The following is a 24,933-nucleotide window of genomic DNA, read 5'->3' on the forward strand; positions in this document are numbered from 1 at the left end:
TTTTGTTCCTTTTTTTTTTCTGGCTTGGTAAAATAGTTATTTGGTAGTTTGATTGGTGTGGTACTGAATAAGTAATTTAATTTGGGTAGAATTGTCATTTTTCTTATATTAGCTAGACTTAACCATGAATATTTGACATTTTCCCAATTATTTAGATCTGACTTTATTTGGCTAAGGAGAGCTTTATAATTGTGTTCATAGAGTTGCTGGGTTTGTCTTGGGAGGTAGATTCCCAAGTATTTAATACTTGTCTACAGTTATTTTTAATGGAATTTCTCTTTCTATATCTTGATCTTGGGCTTTTTTGTTCATATATAGAAATTCTGATGATTTATGTGGGTTTATTTTATATACTACTACTGTGCTGAATTTGTTAGTTGTTTCAAGGAGTTTTTAAATGATTTTCTCAGGTTCTCTAGGGATACCATCATATCATTTGCAAATAGTGAAAGTTTTGCTTCCCCATTGCAATTAAGATTCCTTTAATTTCTTTTTCTTCTCTTATTGCTACTGCTAGCATTTCCAATATTATATTGAATAGTAATGGTGATAATGGGAATCCTTGTTTCACCCCTGAATTTATTGTAAATGCTCTGAGTTTATTCCCATTAAATATAATGTTTGTCATGATTTAGATAGATAACATTTATTATTTTAAGAAAAACTCCATTTATCCCTGATTTTTCTAGTATTTTTAATAGGAATTGATGTTGTATTTTATCATAGGCTTTTTCAGCATCTATTGAGATAATGATATTATTTTTGTTGGTTTTACAATTGATATGTTTAATTATGTTGTGTGTTTTCCTAATGTTGAACCATCCCTGCCTTCCTGGTCTAAATCCAACCTGATCATAGTGTATTATTTTGGCTGTAACTTGCTGTAGTATCATTGCTAAAATCTTAAGATTTTTGCATCAATATTCATTAGGGAGATTGGTCTATAATTTTCTTTGTCTGTTTTGGTTCTTCCTGGTTTAGGTATCAGAAACCATGTTGGTGTGTTAAAAGCAGTTTGCCAAAACATCTTCCTCTCCTATTTTTTAAATAGTTTATGTAGAATAGGAATTAATTGTTCCTTAAATGTTTGGTAGAATTCACTTATAAATCCATCTGAACCTGTAGACTTTTTTCTTAGGGAGTTCATTGATGGTTTGCCTCAATTATTTTCCAGTCATCTCTGAGTTTTCTTGATCTCATTTTGGGGATTCTCCTGGCAACGATGCTGGAATAGTTTATCATTTCTTTCTCCAGCTCTTTTTATACATTGAGGACATTGAGATAAACAGGGTTAAGTAACTTGCCCAGGGTTAGGCAGTAAGATTTGAACTCAGGTCTTCCTGACTCCAGGTCCAACATTCTATTCACTGGCCTACCAAGCTGCCTTGCATTCTATTATATAAGTAAAAAGGAGACACTGAAAGATAGTGGGCAAAGAAAATGTCATCATTTGACCTCTGCATTAGAAGATGACTTTGTCATCTCTGCAAAGGGTATTTTGCAGAATTCAAAGGATCACACGTTCAGAATCCATTTCCCCTAACAATTTACAGCAAAAGGAAGCAGAGATGGGTAAGAATCCTACTTCTCCTACTTGCATTGACTTTGGTCTGACTATAGAATTAAATGTGGAACACTTAGTAAGTCTTCAGTGATGCATTTTTCCCCTAGAGCTCAGATTCTTCTTTCATATAAAGAAAGGATTGGTCTGGATGATTTTTATGATCCTTCCAACTCTAAAATTATAACACTTTAGTACTACATCCATGTATTGTATTTGAAGGTGCTGAATTGATAAAGAAAGGGGTGTATTTTATATATATATATATATATGTATTTATATTACACACACATATATATATATGAACACATACATTAAATAGACCATCAAGTAGCCAAAAATAAGATATGTGTGTGTATACATACATATATATATATATATATATATATATATATATGCATATGTGTGTATGTCTGTGTACACCTTTGCATATTGATCTTCTGGGGGAATAAGAAAAAAAATGACATGAAAGGAAAAGGTACCATCTTGATGCCATTTCAGTGGTACCACAATGAGATTGGGTGACATGATCTTTAGATCCCCTCTATCTTGGTTGCAACTTCTTAAAGATTTGAGCAATGTAATTACATTTTTTATTGAGTAAATTAAATTTTACTTAAAGATGGTAGCAAGATAAAGAAATTTTTAAAATGGTCAAAAAGATTGATAGATTGTTTTGTTAAAACAACTACTGCTTAGAAACAGAACCAAAGACTGGAGTTCTCATCAACAGTATTTCTGAAGCAATATATGGGAGAAAAAAATTTTGTAAAAATAATAGTTTCTATAAAACTGTAGAATAGTTTTACAAATCCATCCATAACTTTAAATCCATTCCTGGAAGATTTCTTGAATAACAGGGGGATATTAAGGGGACAAAAAACTTTAAAACTTCTTGGTTGAATTTTTCAGATTCTTTCAAACTAACTTAAAATTGAACAACAGAAGAGTCTGATGATGGAGTAGCCTTATTATGATATGGCAATTTTAGACAGAGGATTATGGGACCTGTCTTTCAAAAAGCTGACATTTCAGTCTTCAACTCATCATTCCTTTTTTGCTAAACAACCACTGCAATGGCACTGCCTACAAGATGGCTTTCCTGCAAAAGCCAGAGAGAATTATTGTATTGTTCAACATTTATAATTGGACAGTCATTCCTTCAGCTGGCAAATGACTCAAGCTTTCAAATCTTTACCACCAAGTTGGGCTTTGACATTAAAATTGGCCAGCCTGGCTCCATCCTGAAGTCCTTTCAAAACTGAGGAAAATTGTTCCCTGTACATTTGCAGCTAGGTTTAGCTGTTGATGAATGTTCATTCGGGAAAAAAAAAATTCTGTAAAGTATGACTGGTGTGGGTTGATAATCTTTGAGTGCTTCTAACAGCAAAGATAGCTCAAAAATTGAGGCATTTTACTATGGATTTTAGTAATGACTTAAAAATGCAAATAGAGTAAAATAGCAATATATTTTAAACTCTTTAAATAGTTAACAATTTTATAAGTCATAAATCAAAGCCAAGAGAACCCCTAATCCCTGTCCCATGATTCAATCCCCTATGAGTTTTTCGAGTACCATTCAGTAACTCATAAATATCCTAGGACCATTCAATAGAATTAGATCTATCTTACAATATAAACATCATTGATCTTTCTAGGCTTTGGGGGAATCCTCTGATCTATACCATAGAATGTGTGATGGAAAACTAGTATTAGAATGGAAAAAGCTTTATATTTAACTTTAGAGATTATTTTTATTCCTTTTTTTTGTTTTTTAAGTAGTGTTTGACTCTGTTACTTCTTTTGAAGTTTTCTTGGCAAAGATACTGAAGTGGTTTGTCATTTTCTTCTCGAGCTCATTTTTATAGATGGGGAAAATAAGGCAAACAGAGTTAAGTGACTTACCCAGGGTCGAACTAATGAGTGTCTAAGGTCAGATTTGAATTTAGGAATAAGAAAGAATCATCTTGATTCCAGGTCCGGTACTTTTACCACTATACCACCTAGCTGCCCTTGATTTAACTCCTTGTTCAGTTACTTATGACCTATGGGATTATAGGACAATAACTAAAGCTCTCTGATCCTGAATTTTCTGATCTGGAAAATTCAGTGGTTGAACTAAATGGTATCTGAAACAGGTTCTAGCTCTAAATATTTGACCTCTGATCCTTTGCAACTCTAAATCTTGAACTTATGATTCTGAGTTCATGGGTTAGCATGATAGAAGGCAGTGACTACTCTTTCACATTTTTCATCATAATTGAATCTGGAATGAGGCAGATAGGATCTTTGGTGGAAGAAAAAAAAATCAGGGGAAAAGGTTTGGAAGTTCATTCACTTGACTTCATTTATTTCTAGAAAAGATTATTATATTTCCTCTAATTTTGTTTGTAGATGAATTTTGTTTTCATGTTTGCCTGAAGTCTCTTGACTTACCTTCATTTTACCTTTGTCCAATCTCTCCTTTTATAGAGCTTTGCTTCACTTCATTTCCTTTCTCCATTAATGGTACACTATGTATATTGTTCAAGCTCTTTCTGTCCTACATATTTAATAAAAGGAAGAATTTGCCTTCTAAAATCTTCCAATCTCTCTTCTTCAACACATCCTAAGTTCCCCGGGGGGGGAGGGGGAGTAAAAGTAGTGCAATTCTGCAGATAGACTAGGATGGATAGAATATCTGATTTCACAGGTCAGAAAGGGATTTTAATCTTTTGGACTATAGTAATCCTAGGTTGTGCATTGCCATTTATGTCAGCTACTACATGCTAGCTTTCAGTGACTCAACTTTTCATTTTTTGCCAGTATTTCTTCCCCTTATAGAACAGTTCATCATTCCCTCTAAATAGGACCCCTTGACAGCATCCAACTATATCTTTGTTATTTAAGACTCTCTTTCCCCTTTTTCATTTAATAAAAACAAGTTTATCTCAGACAGTGGATGTATTTGCTTTCAGCTGACACCACTTTCACCCCCATTAGAACATTCACTCAGCATTCTGAGTGGCTGTGGGAAGTGTCCCACTCACTGTATTTTGCAAAGGATGACCTAATAGCCACATTACCGCAAAAGCATCTCCAAAACCTTTGCTAGCTTTCACAGAGAAGAGTTGCACCAAGTCAATATATAATAAACAGGCTGCGAGATGGTCTTTCTCTTGTCAAGTGAATCCATATTCGTTCTGCTACTTTAACAGGTTTTCCCCCCTCTGTGGAATTGCCAACTGACTATTTTCAGCTTTAACCTAAGAGAGTGCTCAAGCTTATCATCTAAACTTCCAGATATGATGAATTGCCATAGCATAAATATATTTGTTAAGGAAGCAGACCATATAAGCTTGTAAAGCTTTGATTGATCATGTTTACTCAATGGATACAAATGTTATTGGCCTCTAAAAAATACTTTGGGGGTTCTATTGTGGGAGGTGTTTTGTTTCTGAAAATAACACTTTCTAATCACATTCTGCTCAGGTTCCAGGAGTTAACAAAATGCAATAGAAGAGAAAGAACAATCTACACTAGTGCCATTGGAAACAGAGAGGTAATTGCTAATGCACCAAAGGAAATGAATGAAGATAGTCCACCTGTGAGTGGGCCCTCCCCTCTGCTAAGATCCACTATTTATTATTCACTTTAAAATCATTTTATCTATCATAGCCGTGGATATATATGCACACACACATATAATTTTCAATGCCAAAGTTTTCTTCACCAGCCATGAAACAGACATCACTTGCTGTTTGTCACTGAAAAGCAATTCACTCTGGGGTGACTCTTCAAAGTCCATGATAAGTCCTGTCACTCATATAACGTGTAGAGCAACTTCTAAGAGTTTACCTTATAGCTCAGGTTTAGTGCCATTTCATCATAGAGGACACAGAACTTTAAAACTCCCTTTTTCATCAATAGAGATAGCTAATGTGACAAGGCCTCTCCTCAAATCAAGAAGATCATATCAGCCAAAGTAGAAAAAAATAGTCATTTCCACTGCAAAACTGATTTTAAAACTATCATCATTCATCATTATCATCAATCCTATGAGGCAGGAGCTTTGGCAGCATTATTTGAGGTCCATATTTAACTAGATGACAGCTTAACCTTCTAAGAGAGGAACAGTAATCTTTTCTTCCAACATCAACCAAGTGGGAAAAAAGCAGATTGGCTGTATTGTAGAAACTGGTTTTCATCTGGTTTCATAAATATATGAGTACATTTGATGATTTACTGTTAGTGTTTTTCTCCTTTAAATAATCAATATTCTTTCAGTATTGAAAGCATAATCAAGTATGTATACAGTGATTGCCCTTACACTAAAATGTGGTTATGAAAATAACTGTTTATGATATAGCAAGGTAAATAGTCATCCCTACATATTGCCTTAAATCATCCACAGAGAGAATGTTACTAAAGGAGTCTAACGAAAGGACACTATTTCTACTAGATTCTCCAGACTCAAAACTTGGGCACTCTAATGGTAAAGACGTGAATTTCGGACCTAAACTCTTTAAAAGTCACTTTAACATTCTCAGCCTCAATTTCCTCCTCTACATAATGGGAAAACAATATCTGCCCCAGTTACCAAATGCGGAGTCAAACATGAGGAGATGATTAGAATATCTGTATTAGACAAGGGGGAGAATATTTACTTCCCACATCTGTTTTCCTTGGCATATCTGAAGGCATATATTAATACAGGGATTTGCAACTGATAAAGCCTCATAAGGTATCATGACACAAACTGTTATCCATTTTGGTTTAATTATTATGTCACAACAGTAGAAGTGACCCTCAAAATAGAATCTACATTCACATGGCCCCTTCTATCTTGTCTAAAGAACAAGTCCATGTGAACAATGAGACGACTGGGCTTGAGTTAGAAAGAACAGATTCAAATTCCACTTGTAAGATTTACTAGTTATACAACGGACAGGTCAAATGATAAAACATCACTATAGACTGAATTCCTATAGATAAACTCTCTGATTTCACTACTCAGTGATTATTTTACTTCTATCTCAACATCTTTCTATCCAAATAATTCTAAATCCTAAACTGCAATTGTTCCAAATCTGCTCTCTCTCACCCTATTATTCCCACTTTCTCACTTGTCTTGAATTTCTCCCATATTCTAAATGAATCTACAAACATGGCTCCCCCAATATTAAAAAGAGACCTCTCTTGATTTGTGCATCTTTGACAAATAATCTAACAATTATGTTATATTGTTCCTTACCTTTATAGTTAACCTCCTTGGAAAAGACTGTCTACAGTTAACATTCCTTCCTCTTTTTTTTTCAACTCTCCAGAGTCTCGCTTCCAACCTCATCACTCAACCGAATGATTTTCATTTTACATATGATGATTTGGAGTTTCAAGAAGGTTGAGTGAATCCACTAAGGTCACCCAAATGGTATGCGGCATAGTCATCATTGAAATCACAGGAATCAATGAAATAAATCACCATGATTCATTAACAATGTTAATCTCTTGCCTCATGAACTAGATATGAAAAGGCATAGTAGACATTATTATGATTATAAAGACATCAACAACATTGTCTCAACCATTTTTATTTAATTGGTCTTTCATAATCTTGACTCTTTTTATTATACTTTTCACACATCATGATCAGATAGTGCTTGTCATAGATAGTCCTTTTACTTCATCCAAAATATTAAAAGAAAGGGTCAAAATATTGAGTAATATATCTTATGAATCGCAAACAGTTAAGATTGTTCAAAAGACTAATCACATCTTATACCTGGAATAGCCCTCACAAATCACATAATACAATGCCCTCACCTTTCAGATGAAGAAATGTCCCCAAATGTAGAAAGAAAACATAAAGGGAGAATTCATTTAGATTAACCCTAACAAACAATAACATGATTAAAGGGTCTATGATATTAAAATATTATAGAAATGCAGGAGATGCGAATGATTCCTGTTTGTATTGTTAGGAGAAGTAAAAAACTTAAAAGGGCAATGTAATATAAAACAGATGGTAAAGGAGGGGAAAAAAAGTACTGCATATGAAATCAGTCCTCTCGTTGAATCAAAGTAGTAAAAACAATAACAAAGAATTAATAATCACCTTCAGAATGAGTGTGTGAGGGGGAAATTTGAAGAAAAGTGACTAAAATGAAATCATTAAAAGAATGAAAAAATTAAACAATATATTTAGACATTTTGTGATTAATGATAGAATCCTTGGTTACAGGTAGCTGAAAGGTATATCATTTTTCATGACACAAGAACCAATGAGGCTCAATTAATTAAATTAGATCAAAACTAGAATTTTCTTTTTCTTTCATTTCTCTTGTGCTGTAGTTTCCCCAGAGGGAATAGCAAATGTGTGTATTTCCATTGTTTTAATTTAAATGGTGATAGGACTAGAACATGTACATTGAATGAAGGGGAAAAACATAAAGGATTGCATTTCCATAACCACTTTCCTTAGCATGCTTGGATGAATATATTCCTTAAAGGAGGTTGAAATTGATGAAAAGTCATAATGAACCATATCATAAAATGTTATCCACTGGGAAGCTCTATTATCATGTCATAACAACAGAAATGACCTTCAAGGCAATCCATATTACCAGTAATACATTTTTTTTTATCCAGTCTAAAGAAAGGTATCCCAAACCATAGCACAATGGATAGAGAACTAGGTAGGAATCTGGAAGGACTGTACTCATGTCATGCCTCTGACATATGTATGATTGTCTATGCCATTTCTCAGAGGTTATATAATTCTATCAAATCTCCATAACTTATAGAGATACTGAAAGGGAGGGTGCTACTTGTCTATATAAGTTACTTATCCAAAGTCACTTTGTATAAATTGCATTCTCTAATAAAATATAAATGCCATGAAGATAAGGATGTTTCTTTTTTTCTTCTATCCCCAGCATCTAGTATAGAAATTTGCCTCATTGTTTTGATTAATTTCTAATTCTCATAAAAGGACATAGAATGAGGATATGTATGTACACTGTAACAATGAGAAAGTGGAATGATTGATTCAGCTCCATATTAATGCTCAAAAGGTTTTATTTTCAAGTGTATTCTTTCTCAGTAAGTGATGATGGACCTCTCATCCATAAATGCATATATTCCATACTGAGGAAATATTAGAGAAAAAAAGACTTATTTCCAAAATGATTCTCTTTGCATGTCATTGGAAAAATAAAATAATAAAAATACATAATACCTCACAAAATATCAACAATTATTAATGTGTTTACTTTAAAGAGACAAGAGAGTCTAATCTTTTAATTTTGCTTTCCAAATCTAATATTAACCAATTTGACTTGGTATTTGATGCCTATTCATGTTGATTTTACATGATTTTGTGTGTCTCTGATTTTCTCTCTGCAATATTTATGTCTTCCAATGTTTTTTTAAATTTTTCATGTTCATCCATCCTTACTGAACAATAGTTTCATGTGTCATAATTTGTTCAGTCACAATGGGCATATTATCTTGCCCAACAGGTTGTATTCTTATTAAACTTTGCAGTCTTTTTTCCCCCAGGGAAAAGGGAAAGTACTTTGGATTAGGGAAGAGTTTGACAAATTAAGAAGTCCAAATAAAATCTATTTTTTTAAAATAATATTTTATATGTTTTTAATCAAATAAGTCATCTCCATTAAATGCAGTCTGTCATATTGGGATTTGGAAGACCAAGTTTCAAATACCTCCTGCAAAGAAATGTAAGAAGCTATCCCAATGGAAGTTTGATATTCAAAAAATGAAGGGATTATCAGGACAAATACACAGTATCAAGATCTATTCTCTAGTAGATACATTAGCAAAAGAATATGACAAATTTTCAAAAGAAAAATAGTAACCGATGTTACCATTTGAAGAGATGCTGCAAATTGTTGCTTGTATGAGTAATGCAAATTAAAACAATTCTGAGGTTTACCTTACATCCAAACAATAGGAAAAAAAATGACAACAAAAATCTAACAGACAGGGAATTTGTGAAGATAAGCACACAGAGAAATGGAAGTTAAAGCTAACAATAGACCCAGACAGTCCAGATATCAGGGCAGCTAAGTGACAGAGTAAATAGGAATCAAGAGAACTCATCTTTCTGAGTTCAAATCCAGTTTCATACAGTAGAGCTGTGATGGTGAATAAGGCACTTTGCTTTCCTTAGTTCCTTATCTTTTAAATGGGATAAAGAAATAGCAAACCGCTTTAGGATCTTTGCCAAGAAAGCTTCAACAGGGTTAAGAAGAGTCAGACACAAATGAAAAATGACTGAACAACTCTGGATATCAGTTTGGAATTGTTCAGGAAATGGCCCTATATTGTCCCTTTATTTGAGCCAATGACCACTACTGATCATATCCTCTTCCACAGAAGACAAAGCTAAAAGCCTAAGACAGAACTTGTATCAAAAACATTAAAAAAGAAATTAAAAGTTAAAAAAAAAATCCTCACTATTCACAACTAAAAACAAAATGATTATCCATAAGTTGTGTGACTAAAAGTAAAGGCACATGAATTTAATAGAATACCATGGTATAGTGAGAAACTGAGATTGTGCAGAATTCAGAGAAACATAAAAAGATTTTTCATAAACCAGTGTAGAGTCAAATAAGCAGAGCTAAATGACAGTGAAATAATGAAAATGAAAACTTTCTGGAAAATGGATATTAGTCCCGGGGAACAAACAATAAAAAAGCTACTCTCCTTATGTTCCCTTACATCTGAGAGGTGGGATATTAATAGAATAAAATATTTTCATATGGAACAATTATGTGATAAAGTGTATAGAGAGCTAGACCTGGAGTCAGGAACACCTAAGTTCAAATCCAACCACAGATACCTTATAGCTATATGATCCTAGGCAAATCACATAACTTTAGTTGCCTTAATTTCCTTATTTGTAAAATGGAATAGTATTACCACCTACCTCTGTGGATCAAATGAGATAATAATTGTAATGCTTTAAAAAGAGTGCCTGGGACATAGTAGGCATTATGAAAATGCTTACTACCTTTAATTGCACCCCAAATATTTTCTGAGGCCCTTCCAGTCACAATAACAAATGTTCTATGTTCCAGAGCTCCTTCCAGCTATGATTATTAAATTTTGCTGGAGTTTCCTCAAATGTAAAATGGAGATAATATCACCACCTAATTCTTGTCATTATTGTGAGGATTAAATGAGACTACATTTGTAAAGAATTTATAATTCTGGTCACATAACTAGTACTATATAGAATATTGATCACTATTATTATCATTGCCATCAGTTATTTCTCTGGGTGTTTTAGCTACCTGCTCTTGTTGTTACTGTTATTGCTACAAGAGAATCTAAATAAGTATGTGGAAGAATTTCTCCTTAGAAATGACGAAGAGGCTTTAGAAAAAGACAGTAATAAAATATGATTTTTAATAAAGTATATCCTAGTTACTTCCCTTCCCCCTTTCTTATAACAAAATTATTCTTTGGCGGTGACTTTGCACATTGACCATGATGACTTATTGAAAGGAAAAAAAAGAATTCTAATTTCCATAAGCCTGAGTGATCATAACAGAAAGTTTCCAGTTCAGTAAGTATAACATTGCTATTCTGTTAAGTTTATAAAGCATGTGGAGAGGCCATTGGGAAAAAGGTGATCTTAGAACAACAAAGAGAGATAATGACAAAAGTGATTTTTTAAAGTGGACTTCCATGAGAAAATTCTGATTTTTTTTTGAGAAAAACATTACTTAAATAACTAACATTCTGCTTTATGACATTCTGTTGTTATGACATTTTATAACATTTTGTTGTTATGAACAACATTCTGCCTTTGCTTTGATTTCTTTGGAAAAGATTAGGAAAAGATCAATGAATCAATCAACATTTATCAAGTGCCTTCTGTATACTCGGAACTGTGCCAAACCCTGCAAATGAGATGAACAAGATTCATTTTTTTTAAATGAGAGAAAAATAAGATGAGATTACTACATTTAAATACAATTCCAATATAATTTTGGAGAAATTGGGTCACTGATTTGGCAAAAAGAAACAGGACTGAGCAGTTAACATCTTAATAATTACATGAATTCAACTTGTAAAAAATGTGAGAGTGCATGGCGCAACCATTAAAATGAATTGCCAATAAGTTGGATAATCAAATGAAAGAAAAAAAGCAGACATATAAAGAAAACCATATATGTCTGTGTGTGTGTGTGTGTGTGTGTCTGTGTATATATATATATATATATATACATATATATATATATATATATATATATATATATATACATATATATATATATATAGCAATTATTGCATCTGTAATTAGGACTACATTGGTCTTGAAATCTAAAAAGTATACCTAAATATTTATTTATATTCTCTAATGTTCTCTAGAAGTAACATAAAAAAGACTCTGAATTTTTCTAATTGTTTATTTTAAAAACATTTCCCTTTAAAAAACCATTTACTTATTTAGATTTTTGTGGGAAAAAGAAAAATAGAAAAAACAGAAATTAAGACAACTCATTGCTTACTACACTGCCAATCTGAAGATAGTACTGAAAAGAATCCTTGCCATAAAAAGATATTTTACTAATGGCATATAATCAAGCATGTACTTCATTACTCATTAAAATGTACTGAAAATATTCAACAGTTATATAGAGATTGCAAAGAAAACAATGAAATTGATTTCCAACCATAATGCCTGTGATTTGTCTCATAAAATCTAAGGAAAAAATATTCCAAAGGAAGGAGCATGAAATGTATTGGATATTTATTCACATTTGATTTACATATGTTAAAATAACCTATTTTCTAAATTCTAGTAATCTTAATTGTGGCTGGTCATTGTCAGTTTTCTTTTCCCCTTCCTTTTTCTTTTAATGTAGCAAGTGTCTTGGTAAGCTTTAATGACCATAATTATGCTCATATAAATCATCCAGATTTGTGGACTTATTTTTCTTTAAAACACCAATGTAAACTTTTATGTGTATGAAAATGATGAATATATAAAAATAGAAGCCATGGTACCACAAACAAGTTTCTGAAAGAAGACCCATCACATAAATAAATCAGGTGAGAATTATAGATCCGTCTCCTTTTTCCAGTCATTTTTCAAGACAACAGGAAATTGACATGTCTCTGATGAAAATCTGACCACAGACTATAAACAGAAACTGGAAAATGTAACTTGTTATAGGGAAGAATAAATTCCATCAAAACTTATTATTTTAAAATAATTCATTTTGCTTAATTTTTATTTAATTTCAAAGAGACATGAAAATTTGAGTTCTAGATAGTATAGTTTTACCTAAACAGCTCTAGAGTAATAACTGAATTATTTATGTCTAGAAAAAATCATCAAAAATATTTTAATGCTTTTTCCATCTATAACCTACACAAATGAAAATATCAAAAGTAATCTTAAGTCAAAGTAGATTTTAAGGCATTTCTCCTTGTTCTTCAACATGATTTATTCACCCTTATTCTTTTTGCCCCAGGAAGAAGTAAGAGAGGGTGTGAAAGGGAGAAAACAGCCCTCCTCTGACCTTCCCTCATGGTGTTTTTTGTTTTTGCTTTGCAAGGCAATGGGGTTAAGTGGCTTGTCCAAGGCCACACAGCTAGGTAATTATTAAGGGTCTGAGGCAGGACATGAACTCAGGTTCTCCTGACTCCAGGGCCGGTGCTCTATCCATTGTGCCACCTAGCCTCCCCCCTCATGGTATCTTTGAAGATAAATTAAGTAGATTCAATCTGTTCAAGAAGTCTCCCCTAGAGGAGATTCTAGTTGGCAGAAGTCAATGCCCAGTCTTTTGGTCTGGCTAACTGTTGGACTTGTGATAGTTCACAGCAGTTTGAGAATTGGCCTTGGGTGACAGTACCCCTGGGTCTGGCCTAGATTCTCAGTCCCCGGTCAGAGGTGCACTGTGGCACAGATTCTGATCCAAAGGAGAGAGACACTGATGGCATATGACTGAGTCAGTTCAGGGTGTATATTGTTTACACCAGTCTGGTCAGAATATTTGCCTGAGGAGTAGCAAATGTCTGCACGTGTCCAGAAGCAGGGTACATATATTTTGGACTATGCAGTTTAGAGATAGGTGGCCTCAGACTCATGTGAGATTAATGATGGTACCTGGATCCCTTGTAAAGATGCAGAAACTGGGGTATGTGTTAAGGGAAACTGATTATGAGTTAGTATGGGACTTGCAAGGAAAGTGCTGAAATGGCCATTTGCAAGAAAAATAATTTAAGGAACATTACTTGATATATAAGCTATTCTTGGAGTTGATCCAATGGCACAAAAATCAGGAATTTAGTTTGGATTTTGGAGCCAGGAAGACCTTTCTAAAGACATTGTGCAGTGGAAGGAGGTACATCAACTTTGGAAATGTATCTATTGTCATGATGATTATATGGCATATTTAAGAGGGCCCCTTGGAAGTAAAGAGGAATAGTATTATCCATTTGTTGGAAACTATATTCCTAGAAGATCACCTGACACTAGATGGACATTATTGGATTTGTAGGACCGCTGCCTACACCCAGTTGTCCAAAGAATTGGTCAGGGAGTTGTTATGGAGACTTAAGGGCCGCCTACTACCTGGGCACTGGATGGGAGTTGGGCCTATGGAACCCCAGATTATATCCTGAATAGACTAATAAGACTCCAAGCTGTAGTGGAAAAATTACCAATCACACAGCTAATGCCTTGGATTTACTGACTGATCAAGCCTTACTAACAAAAGAGGTGATTATTCAACATAGATTGATATCAGACTACAATTTTGACTGAAGGAGGAGGAGTCTGTGGTAAACTGAACTTATCAAATTGTTGTCTAAAGGGGCAGCTGGGTGGCATAGTGGATAAAGCACCGGCCCTGGAGTCAGGAGAACCTGAGTTCAAGTCCTGCCTCAGACCCTTAATAATTACCTAGCTGTGTGGCCTTGGGCAAGCCACTTAACCCTGTTTGCCTTTGCAAAAAAAAATTGTTGTCTAAAGATAGATGACAATGGGAAGGTGGTAAAGGAAATAAACAGGGATATCAGATAGTTGGCACATGTGCCAGTCCAAACCTGGACAAGCCCCTTTAGTACCTCTTGCATGAATGGGTTTCCTGGTTGATGGTGGAAACAGTTCCTAGGTATCTTACTATTGGCCCCTATGTGGGATAATCCTATTAGCTGTGTGTGTGTCTCCTGTGTATGATCCAGTTAATAACTAAAATAGTGCAAAATTCTTTCAGAAAATTAGGACTGGTGTGTGGTTCTAATAATGAAGAGGTAAAGATATCGATAGAAAAAGTCAATGGTTGAGGATGAGAATTGTGAACTGGTTTGGGGAAGACATTGCTGGTGAAGTGTGAAAACCAAGTAATTATTTAAAAGAAAAGGGGGGCATTGTGAGAAATGAAGGCTGTTGTTGGTCTTCACAGGGTGGAGGGGGTCCCTTTGAAATCTGTTACAAAGGGGGAAGGGCCTAAGTCAATCACAAAACCCAAATAGTTCTCCTAATCCCATTCCAAAAACAAGAAACTGCTAGTCCTTAATTGGTCAAGAGTAACCTAGTCTTGACCTTCTCCTTTGCACATGCTCAAAGAGATCTATCTGTTCTTGCTCATTAGTATAAGGAGCACGGACCAATGTATCAATTAGATTTGTGACCCCAGCCTATGGTTGGCATGAAGGGGCAGGAAGAAAGTCTTTCAAAGTGCATAAAAGAGCTTGTATTTTGGGATTTCCCTACCCCTTCTCCCACCATGAGAGAAGTGTGCCATTTGTTAAGATATCTTAATAAAAATCATTTTAATCACTATGGGGAAAAAAAAGTCATCCCTATCTCCAATTTACTCCTTCTCTCTCCCCATTAACATCTATGACAAGGATTACCATTATTGGTGATATTAGTAAATACTTAATGATTGACATCTTCCCAAATGATAGTAGGGAAATAATGGGATCATTAACAGTTTCATAGCTCAATATTTTCTCTTCATGAGTTTTAGAGTCATATAATTGTAGAATTGAAACATAGTTCATCTTGTTTCCCCCCAACATACAAATGAGCAAACTGAGATCCAAAAAAGTTATTTTTCTGGAGGATTTTGACAGGAATTTTCCCTTGGTCCTATACCATTTGAGAGGCAACCAAATGGCCCAGTCAATAGAGTAACTTGACTTAGAAAAACCTGAGTTCAAATTTGATCTCATACATTGTTTAATTGAATGATCTCAGCAAGTCATTTAACCTCTACTTGCCTTAAACCACTAAAGAAGGAAATGGCAAACCACTCCAGTATATTTGCCAAGAAAATTCCTTATGGGGTTATGAAGACTCAGACCTCTAAACTTGAACTGTACCATTTGATAATTTTCATCCTTGATTTGGATAGAGGCAAAATGAATGCTTATCATATATTCAGTTGACACTTACCAGAGAGAACTGGCTAACATATATGATAAACAATTTAGCATCAAAAGAATCTGAACAGGCTTAAAACTTTAGGCCAAATCTAATAAGATCAACTTAAAGAGGACTCTTTTCATGAGCTTAGAGCATTCAAGTTCATAAACATAACATGGGAGACAAAGTTAAAATTAATTTCATGTGTAAAAGATCTGAGGGTTCCAATAAAACACAAATCCATATGAATCCACAATGTAACAAGGCAGTCCCAAATGATAACTCTACCTTAGTTATAATGTCAAGGAATTTGATTGTCTGTCCTGGTCAAACCAGTTTGAGTCAATTAAGAAAGGGAGAATGTCTAAGAGAGATAGAAAGAGTCCATAATAGGGAAGGGAGTAAAAGCCATTTTGTGTTAAGAATTAGAAGGAAATGGCAACATCAATGCTAGAGAAGAACTAAAGAAATAACTATTTATGAAGTTGTTTATGGTGGGTTCCTAAGGAAAATATGCATTCTATTCAGTCATCTTGGCCAAAGAAAGTAGAATATGGAGCAATGAACCAAAAAAAATACAAAGAGGAATAGCTTTCTGAGTCTAAGAATAATCTTACTTATAATTAAAGAAATTTAAGAGTGTTTGGAAACAGCCCTCATCCCATTCATTGAAAGCTCTTTGCATTCCCTTTCCCTGCAGAGGTCATCAAGTGACTGCTGCATGGGAAGCATGAAGGGGAGATTCTTATTAAAGCAAAAATGATATGATATCATCTCTGTGGTCTCATCTAATTTGAAGATTCTGGGACCTTACATAATTAGAAGTTAGAGGAAGAATCCAGTTTCTCAACAGTTCAGAGTTCTATGCTTATCTTTTTCTTAATGGAATAATGAATTCACATTTAAAATGAATTCTGAAGGAGACTGACAGAAACACAGACATGGAGACAACAAAGGACAGAGAGAGTGGACATGGAAAAAGCCAGTGACATAAATGGCAGAGAAAGAGAGAAACAGAGGCAGACAAATGATAGAGGAAAATTAGACAGATAGATGAAAGTGATAAAGATAGCAAGTGATGAATAGGCACTAAAACATACATAATAAATATATAATATGTAATACAATGTACAATAGATATTTATATTATATTAAATTATTGATATAATTAGTTATGTTCACTGAATTTTATTTCATTTTGCTATATATTACAAAATTTTACATGGATTATTCTCTCATAGTATGTTAAATAATCTTTAATTTGTGAAGTATTCTTTTAAGCCACATTCTGTAATTCCATATGAGTATTCACAACTGGTTATGACTAAGACAAATTTCTTCATTATTACTGTGTCGTAGACTTTGGAAGTCTTAACAAGCAAAATAAAAAATATTTTACTATTGGGAAAATTCATCAAATACACGAAAATGAAGATAAATAAACCTCATTTTACTTTCAAAACATATAGAATGGTTCATATTGATCCATAGAAATTTGGAATAATGATGAAAGATTTAACATTCAGTAATTATCTAATAAGGTATGCAATTAATCATTAGGTTTATTCACAAATAAGAAATAAAATAATTTTTGCAAGGGCTATTAGGGTATAAAATACATATTGAAGGAAGATCTGCTTTCACAAATAAGAAAATAACCAAAAAGTCAAAAGAAATAAAATCAACTATTTTAAAGGTAAAGTCTTATACATTCTACCTCCTATATCTAGAGAAGAAGCACAGATAGTATCATGGAAAGAACAAAGAGGCATTACAATCAGGGGCCTTAGTTCAAAATATATCTCTGCCATTTGATATTTTTTCTGTAAGCATAGGGAAATTACTTAAATTTTTCTAGCTTCAGTACCTTTATTTATAAAACGAAGAAGGTGGATTTAGATGACCTCTAAACTTCAACATAATAACACCATTCCACATGTGGAAAAATGATTTACATTTATTTTTGTATTATAAACATCAAGATATCAACAGGATAATGATTTCTTTTTTATAAATAAAATTGTGTTTTCAAAATGAGTTTTATGCTTCAAAAAAAAAACCCACAGTCCTTTACGATAGAAATTAGAGAAAGGATGGCAAAATATTTTAAGGAGTTTTAGAATCCTGATAACTAGATATCTACATTTCCTCCACCCCATTCTAAGTAGAAGCCAAATTACTTCCCTTTTCATTGCCCTGATCAACTCTTTAATAATATAAATTACAGATAAATTGCACAATTTTGTCAGTGTTGTTAACTGCCACATCAGGAATGTACCAGACAGATCAAATCATAGGTCCAGACTTCCACAACTCCCAAAATGAGAAATAACATTATTTTCAGGTTGAAATTATTGTTTAATTGACATTATTCTCAAGTATAAACATGCTTGTATCTATATTATTTCTACAACTCCTAGAATGTTGAGTTCTAAGAGATATAAAATTGATTTCATAAAACACTAACAAAAAATAATATCCACATTTTAAGACATATCATGTAAATATTTTACATTAGTGCAAATTTTATTTAAAATAACATTTTTAAAAATTTACCTTCTCTGAAGAGATCTGTAGTTCAGCTGTACATTACCTGCAAATAAAAGATTTTTTTCAATATTGTTCACAGAGATTAGAATTTTGTTTAAATCAAAGTGTTAAGTTATATATAAATTACCAGAATGAACATGGATTTGTCCAGGGCCTATCTAAATATTGTACAATAACAGATTGCTCCTGTCTGTTCCAGTCATTTTAAAACTTGGAAATTTGCAGCTTAGTATTTGCCAGGCCAATGATACTAAAAACAAATATACTTTATTAAAGTAACATTTTGTTTCCTGCAGAGAGAGTTAAGGCAATGATGCATCCATTGGCCAAGACAGAGAACAGGACAAAGCCAAGAAAAGTTCAGAATCACAGTAGATTAGAACTGGGAAAGATATAGTCAAATCTTAGCCCCTGAAGTTAGAATAGATGATGCATCTGTGTGAGTGGGGAGGTTTCAGACCACAGCAAGAAAAAGGAGGAGACAGCTTTATAAATTTTCTATAAGAAACATCACTCTGAATAGAGACACAAACATTAAGTTAACTTCTAAGCATTCTGCTCCAAATGTCAGAAGAACTGAGTCATTTATCACCTCCATAGGAGAATAGTTGAGTGAAGAAGCAAGTGCCATATTTGATTTGTTTTTAAGTTTGTTTATGAGAGGAGTGCATTGTTACTCAGACATGCATATTTGACTTATTTCTCATCTCTTCTAAACCTTGATGTCTGTTCAAAAAAAAGGTATGTGTGAGTATGGTGGGGAGGTGGGCAGCAGCAGCATCGACAAACCCCAAGAAGAGCAAGATGAAATTGCTAAGCTATGGATTTGGAAATGAAATATCAAGTGATCTTCTAAAAGAAGCTCTAAACGCTCAACTATCATAAAATCATAAGTAATCGCCAACTCTTTGTACTTTAGAGATCAAGTTACAAACACATTTATCCATACCTATGCCCACCATCAAGTAAGACACTAAATATTTATTAAGTTGAATGGAGTAGATTTCAAAAGATATAGGCCTAAATGAGTTCCTTTATAAAAGAAAAATTCTAGGATAAACAACAGGCACTAAAACTGTAATATCTGCAAATAAGGAAAATGAACTATTTGGATTTTATGGGCAAAAACTAAAGCCCTGCCTTGTGTGAAATTAAAAAAGTAAATTTTATAAGCATATTAGGAGAAAGGCATAATACAGAGCGACTCCAATTATCATTCATTCCTTATCACAGACTAAGGAAACTCAATGCCTAACAACCCCTTTTCCATTATCTCTTTGGGAGCACTGGCACATTCTTAGATGGGAGATATAAAAGAGATCTGAAAAAATTTTTAAAAATATAAACTAGAATCTAAATGGAAAATGTAAAGTTAGAAGCTAATTAAGTAAATCAACAGCATATATAAAATGCAAACATCATCAAAATAGATCTTTCTACAACTATCTCTTTCACAATACTGTTATAAATATTTTGAATGAATTTTGAATAATTTAGATAGTATAAGACCCTCCCTTCCAAAATAAAAGTAAGGATCTTGCATTCCATTCTTTACCTTAATTAAATAATATTCAATTGCCATATCCACCCTAATTAGTTTTTTTTTTTCTTATAGTCTGGGATTTAAGAATGTTTTTCATTTCCAAATCCAATTAAACTTTATTTAAAATGTAAACAAAGAAACCAAAATATTCTTAGCTGGGTTGTGAAAAATCTGGCAATAGGTCACCCACCTGCTAGAATTTGGTGACCCAGGGGAAGAATATGATAAAGTTATTCCAAGGGGTCCCTGAATTAATATACACACTCAGCATGGCATTTTTGATTGGAATTGGTTCTAACAAAATCTGCAGTATGACTCAAGGAAATAACTAAGGAAACACATCTTCCATAGACTGCTTAACATACATATATACATACGTGTGTGTATGTCTATATATGCATATATATATAAATTATTTTTCAAGTATATGTAGATGTTAGGATATCTGAAATAAAAATCCACTTTAAAATTCGGATGAATTCAGAGCAAATTGTTATAATCATATATTTTCTAAATGCAAAAGCCCCTCAGTTCCTGGCTTGCTTTTCCCCCTTTGCTGTACTTTTTTCCTCCACCTCAATTTTTCAGTTTCCTTTTGTGTGTTAAGTTCCCTTTTAAAAACAAGGAGAATTAGACTATAATCTCCTTGAGGGCAAAGACTATCTTTCTTTTCTTGCTTAGAATTGAATTCCCAGCCCTTGGTAAACAGCCTGTCCCAAAGTCACTCTTAGAGGCCCTTACTTTATTGAATCTGACCCAATTCAAGGGCTCTTATCCCACAGAGAGCCTTGGCTGTGTTTGTCTCCTGCAGCCAGCACACCTGGTGGAGATGATGGGGATCGAACCAGGGGCACAACGTGAGCTCTGCCCCTGACAACAACGGTGGAACCTGGCTCAGCTGGTCCTGAGGGAGAGGCAGGTGCCATTCCAAAGGGAGGGGAGATGACCTCCTTTGCCCTCGGCCTCTCGAAAGGAAGTTGGGGTCAGATCCCTGAATCGCGAGAGGTGCAGACGGAAGCCGAGAGGGAATTCTCTTTTCCCCATAGAGGGGCCCACACCTTGGCAAGCTTCTGCACGGTTCCAGCAACAACCTGGGAGCTCAAGCTCTGAGGAGGCCTTTACAGAGCCCAGCAAGAGACCTAGGAGTGGCAAGCAGCCACTGTCCTACAGCACGCTTACAGGTCGGAGGGAACACCATCCTGAGGCCAATTTCAGAGAGAGACAGCTTTGCATGAGCCGTGTTAACCCACACTGAATTTGCTGAAATGTTTTGGTGCCTCCAAAGCAGGAATGTGAGGTGAGGGGCTGGCAGGGGAGGCAGGGCTGAGCCTCACCTGTGATTGCAAAGGGCTGAGCACATTCACCTGGGTAAAGTGAGGGGCTGGCAGGGGAGGCAGGGCTGAGCCTCACCTGTGATTGCAAAGGGCTGAGTACATTCACCTGGGTAAAGTGAGGGGCTGGCAGGGGAGGCAGGGCTGAGCCTCACCTGTGATTGCAAAGGGTTGAGCACATTCACCTGGGTAAAGTGAGGGGCTGGCAGGGGAGGCATTGCTGAGCCTCACCTGTGATTGCAAAGGGCTGAGCACATTCACCTGGGTAAAGTGAGGGGCTGGCAGGGGAGGCAGGGCTGAGCCTCACCTGTGATTGCAAAGGGCTGAGCACATTCACCTGGGTAAAGTGAGGGGCTGGCAGGGGAGGCAGGGCTGAGCCTCACCTGTGATTGCAAAGGGTTGAGCACATTCACCTGGGTAAAGTGAGGGGCTGGCAGGGGAGGCAGGGCTGAGCCTCACCTGTGATTGCAAAGGGTTGAGCACATTTACCTGGGTGAGCTTGATGCAAACACAGGTGAGGTTCAGCTCTGCCTCACCTTCTGCCCCCTCACCTCATGGCCTTGGTTGGGAATCACCATTTTGGTTGCCAGATATCTCATACTGGCATGTTGCTAGAGTTCTTCACCTCTGATCCTTGAGGGAAAAGATCATAATTAAGTGCCAAAGACTCTTGCACCACCAAAAATCCTGTTTCCTTTAACATCAAGTCATGGGGTGAAATGGCTCTGGTAAAACCAAGTGAGAAGAATGTCTTTGCACAGCACTGTCCCTACTATAATAAATATAATGTGAGAGGCATGTCATCATGTATATTACCACATGGTCATCTTTGATTATGAAGGGTAAACATCAATGTCAAACACGGTTTAGTATACCCAACTAGAAAGGAAGAACACTTATAGTCAGCAGGATTAACCCAGCTGAAGTCAGAATCACTCCTCATTCTAGTGAGAATATGCCATAGATTCTCTGACAAAAAGAAGGAAGAGGGATTTCCCCCAATGACCTGAGCAGAGAATAGCCTCAAGCCTATGCTTTAATTCATCAGAAAGTAATTTAGTAATTGGGGTAGCTTGGTGACACAGTGAATAGAGCAGTAGCCTTTTGAATTTGGCCTCAGACATTTGACTCTTACTTGCTGTGTGACCCTGGGCAAGTCACTTAACCCCCATTGCCTGGCACCCATAACCATCTCCAGACATCCTGATTCATATCTGACTACTGGACCCAGTTGACTCTGGAAGAGAAAATGAGTCTCGTGATTTAGCACAGCTTTCCCCCTCCACTCCAATCCAATTCATGTGCTTTTCATGACATCACCTCCCTGAGATGGTCTTAGAGAATGAAGGACAAACAACATCAATTAATCAGTATTTAAATGCCAGACACTATGATAAGTGCTGAGGCAACGAAGGCAAAACTAAAGAGAACCTTTCCTTCACAGGTGTATATTTTGCTGAGGAAGATACAATGCATACATATATAATACAGAGTGAAGAAGATAAGAACATTAGCAATGGGGGGAAGCAAACAAGAAATGGCTTTGTGAAAAAAAGAAAGTACCAAATGACCTAAGTTTGAAAGATGGGAATTCAGAAAGATTGAAATGATGAAGGAGCACATTTCAGGGAGAAGGAATTACTTGGGTCTCCCTGTGAGGGAGGGGTCTGATGGTAATCTAGTGCTGCTGAGACAATTGGGAGTGCTACTGAGTAAAGATTTATGGATAACATGTTGAATTGTAGACTTGGCAGACAGAAATTTTTCAAAAGCCTAGAATAATTGTTATACTTTAATAAACTAAAATAACCATAGACATAAAATCTTAAAATTTGACTTAAATTATTTAAAAGAAACTTAGTTTCCCAAAGAAATTAAGGAGGATGTGAAGATAGTTATTAACTTAGAAAATCTTGAATTTTTAGGAGCCTTCCTTCTTTGCAAAAGTCATCACTATTATCAAAATAATGCCAAATAATCAGACAACAAACCTAACATGATACTTTAGTCCTCTATGAAAGGAAGGAAGGAAGAATGAAGGAAGGAGGGAAGGAGGGACGAAAGGAAAGATATATAGAAAGGAGAGAAATGAAAAATAGAAACTAAAAGAGAAATAATTTTTGAAAAGGGGTTACAATATGAAAAAGTTAAAAAAAAGACTGGAACTTGTGTAAGAAAAGGAGAAAAAGCAGCCTATACTTCACTGACAGAGGAAAAAAGAGGAAGAATAAAATAACCATATAAAAGTAGGAAAGGAAAAAAAAGAAAAAATTCCAAAAGGGAAGGGGTACAACAAATAGAGATGGAAATTGGGATTTTGGCAAAAAAAAATTAATGGGAATAAAGCCATCTTTTAAAGATTAAGCTAGAGTAATGGAAGAGACAGAGTACCATATTTATAGAAGGAAGAAAAAATATGAGACAAAGAAGAAAATATAAATTTGACTTTAAATGTGAATGAATTACATAACCCAACAAAATGACAAAAAGAATAACAAATTGAATAAGAAAATAAAACCCAATAATCTATTGCTTACAAGCAAAAAAATTTAAAAACAAAGACATAAATAAAATAACAGTGTAGGAATGGAAAATTATTGATTGTCCTCATTTTAGGATATGACCAATGACTGCATGGGATGATTCTAATTATGTTCTTGCATTAGATTAAAGTGAAGCAGAGTCCCATAAAGTCAATCCTCATTCTCTTTTCCAAAGTCACCAGTCCAATGGCAAAACAAAAGTCAAGACAATTAGTTATGACCCAGGATGCCTTGGATGAGCTTGGCATCCTCAATGTCTGACCAAGCTCTAAATATTCCACAGCACCTGCTTCATGGTCTTTAGAACAAATTATTTTCGTATACTCCTCCTCTGAGGGAAGTCTTCGCATATTAGTTTATGAATTGAACTGGGCTAATTGGCTATATATAAGTGAACTCCCCCAAAACAGCTGTTGAAATGGTATCAGAATAAAGTCCAGATCAAGCTACATAATAGAACTGTTATGCCCTATTTGGGTCAGGCTTTAGTTCTATCCTAAATTGTGTGAGACCTAATGAGTTTTTTTTAAAGGATTGTATGTCAGGGTAGAGGGTAGGTTAAGCCACACAAGCATTCATTTAAACTAAGAATGACTGAAGCATAGAAGATAGATAAAACTTGTCTCCCTTCAACACAGAGGACAAAACTAGGATCAGTGATCAAAAACTGTGGAAAAGTAGTCTTAGGCAATGAAAAAACCTCAGTAATTGTGACTAAAAATGCAACAAGCTGTCTTAGGACATAGATCTTGAGATCTTCATGCATAATGTTATAAAGGGGATAATCCCTCTTCAAATATTATGGTCTATGATTCTGTGGGAACATGGGATTAGAATTCTAGAGCTATAAAGATCCTTAGAAGTCATCTATTCCAAACCACTCATTTGGAAGACTTCATTTTTATCTATATCTATGATATTACAGAATCCCCATGCGTATTTTACCTTCACCAATAGAGTTAAAGAACTGTGAAGGCCATGTACAAGTTAAGGTACAAGAATAACAACGG

The 24,933-nt window shown here is 34.8% G+C and overlaps 1 long non-coding RNA gene across 2 annotated transcripts in view; it reads right to left on the reverse strand.

Moving 5' to 3' along the window:
- The window catches only part of LOC141495000 (uncharacterized), a 297,108-nt gene that overhangs the window by 148,887 nt on the left and 123,288 nt on the right, over positions 1-24,933 (reverse strand). For both annotated transcript variants that reach the window (XR_012470620.1, XR_012470621.1), the window contains one exon: positions 18,513-18,549. This is a non-coding gene — a long non-coding RNA (uncharacterized LOC141495000). The remainder of the gene's footprint in view (positions 1-18,512; positions 18,550-24,933) is intronic.

The sequence above is a fragment of the Macrotis lagotis genome, chromosome 8 (assembly GCF_037893015.1).
Source record: "Macrotis lagotis isolate mMagLag1 chromosome 8, bilby.v1.9.chrom.fasta, whole genome shotgun sequence".
In the NCBI taxonomy this organism is placed as follows: Eukaryota; Metazoa; Chordata; class Mammalia; order Peramelemorphia; family Peramelidae; genus Macrotis; species Macrotis lagotis.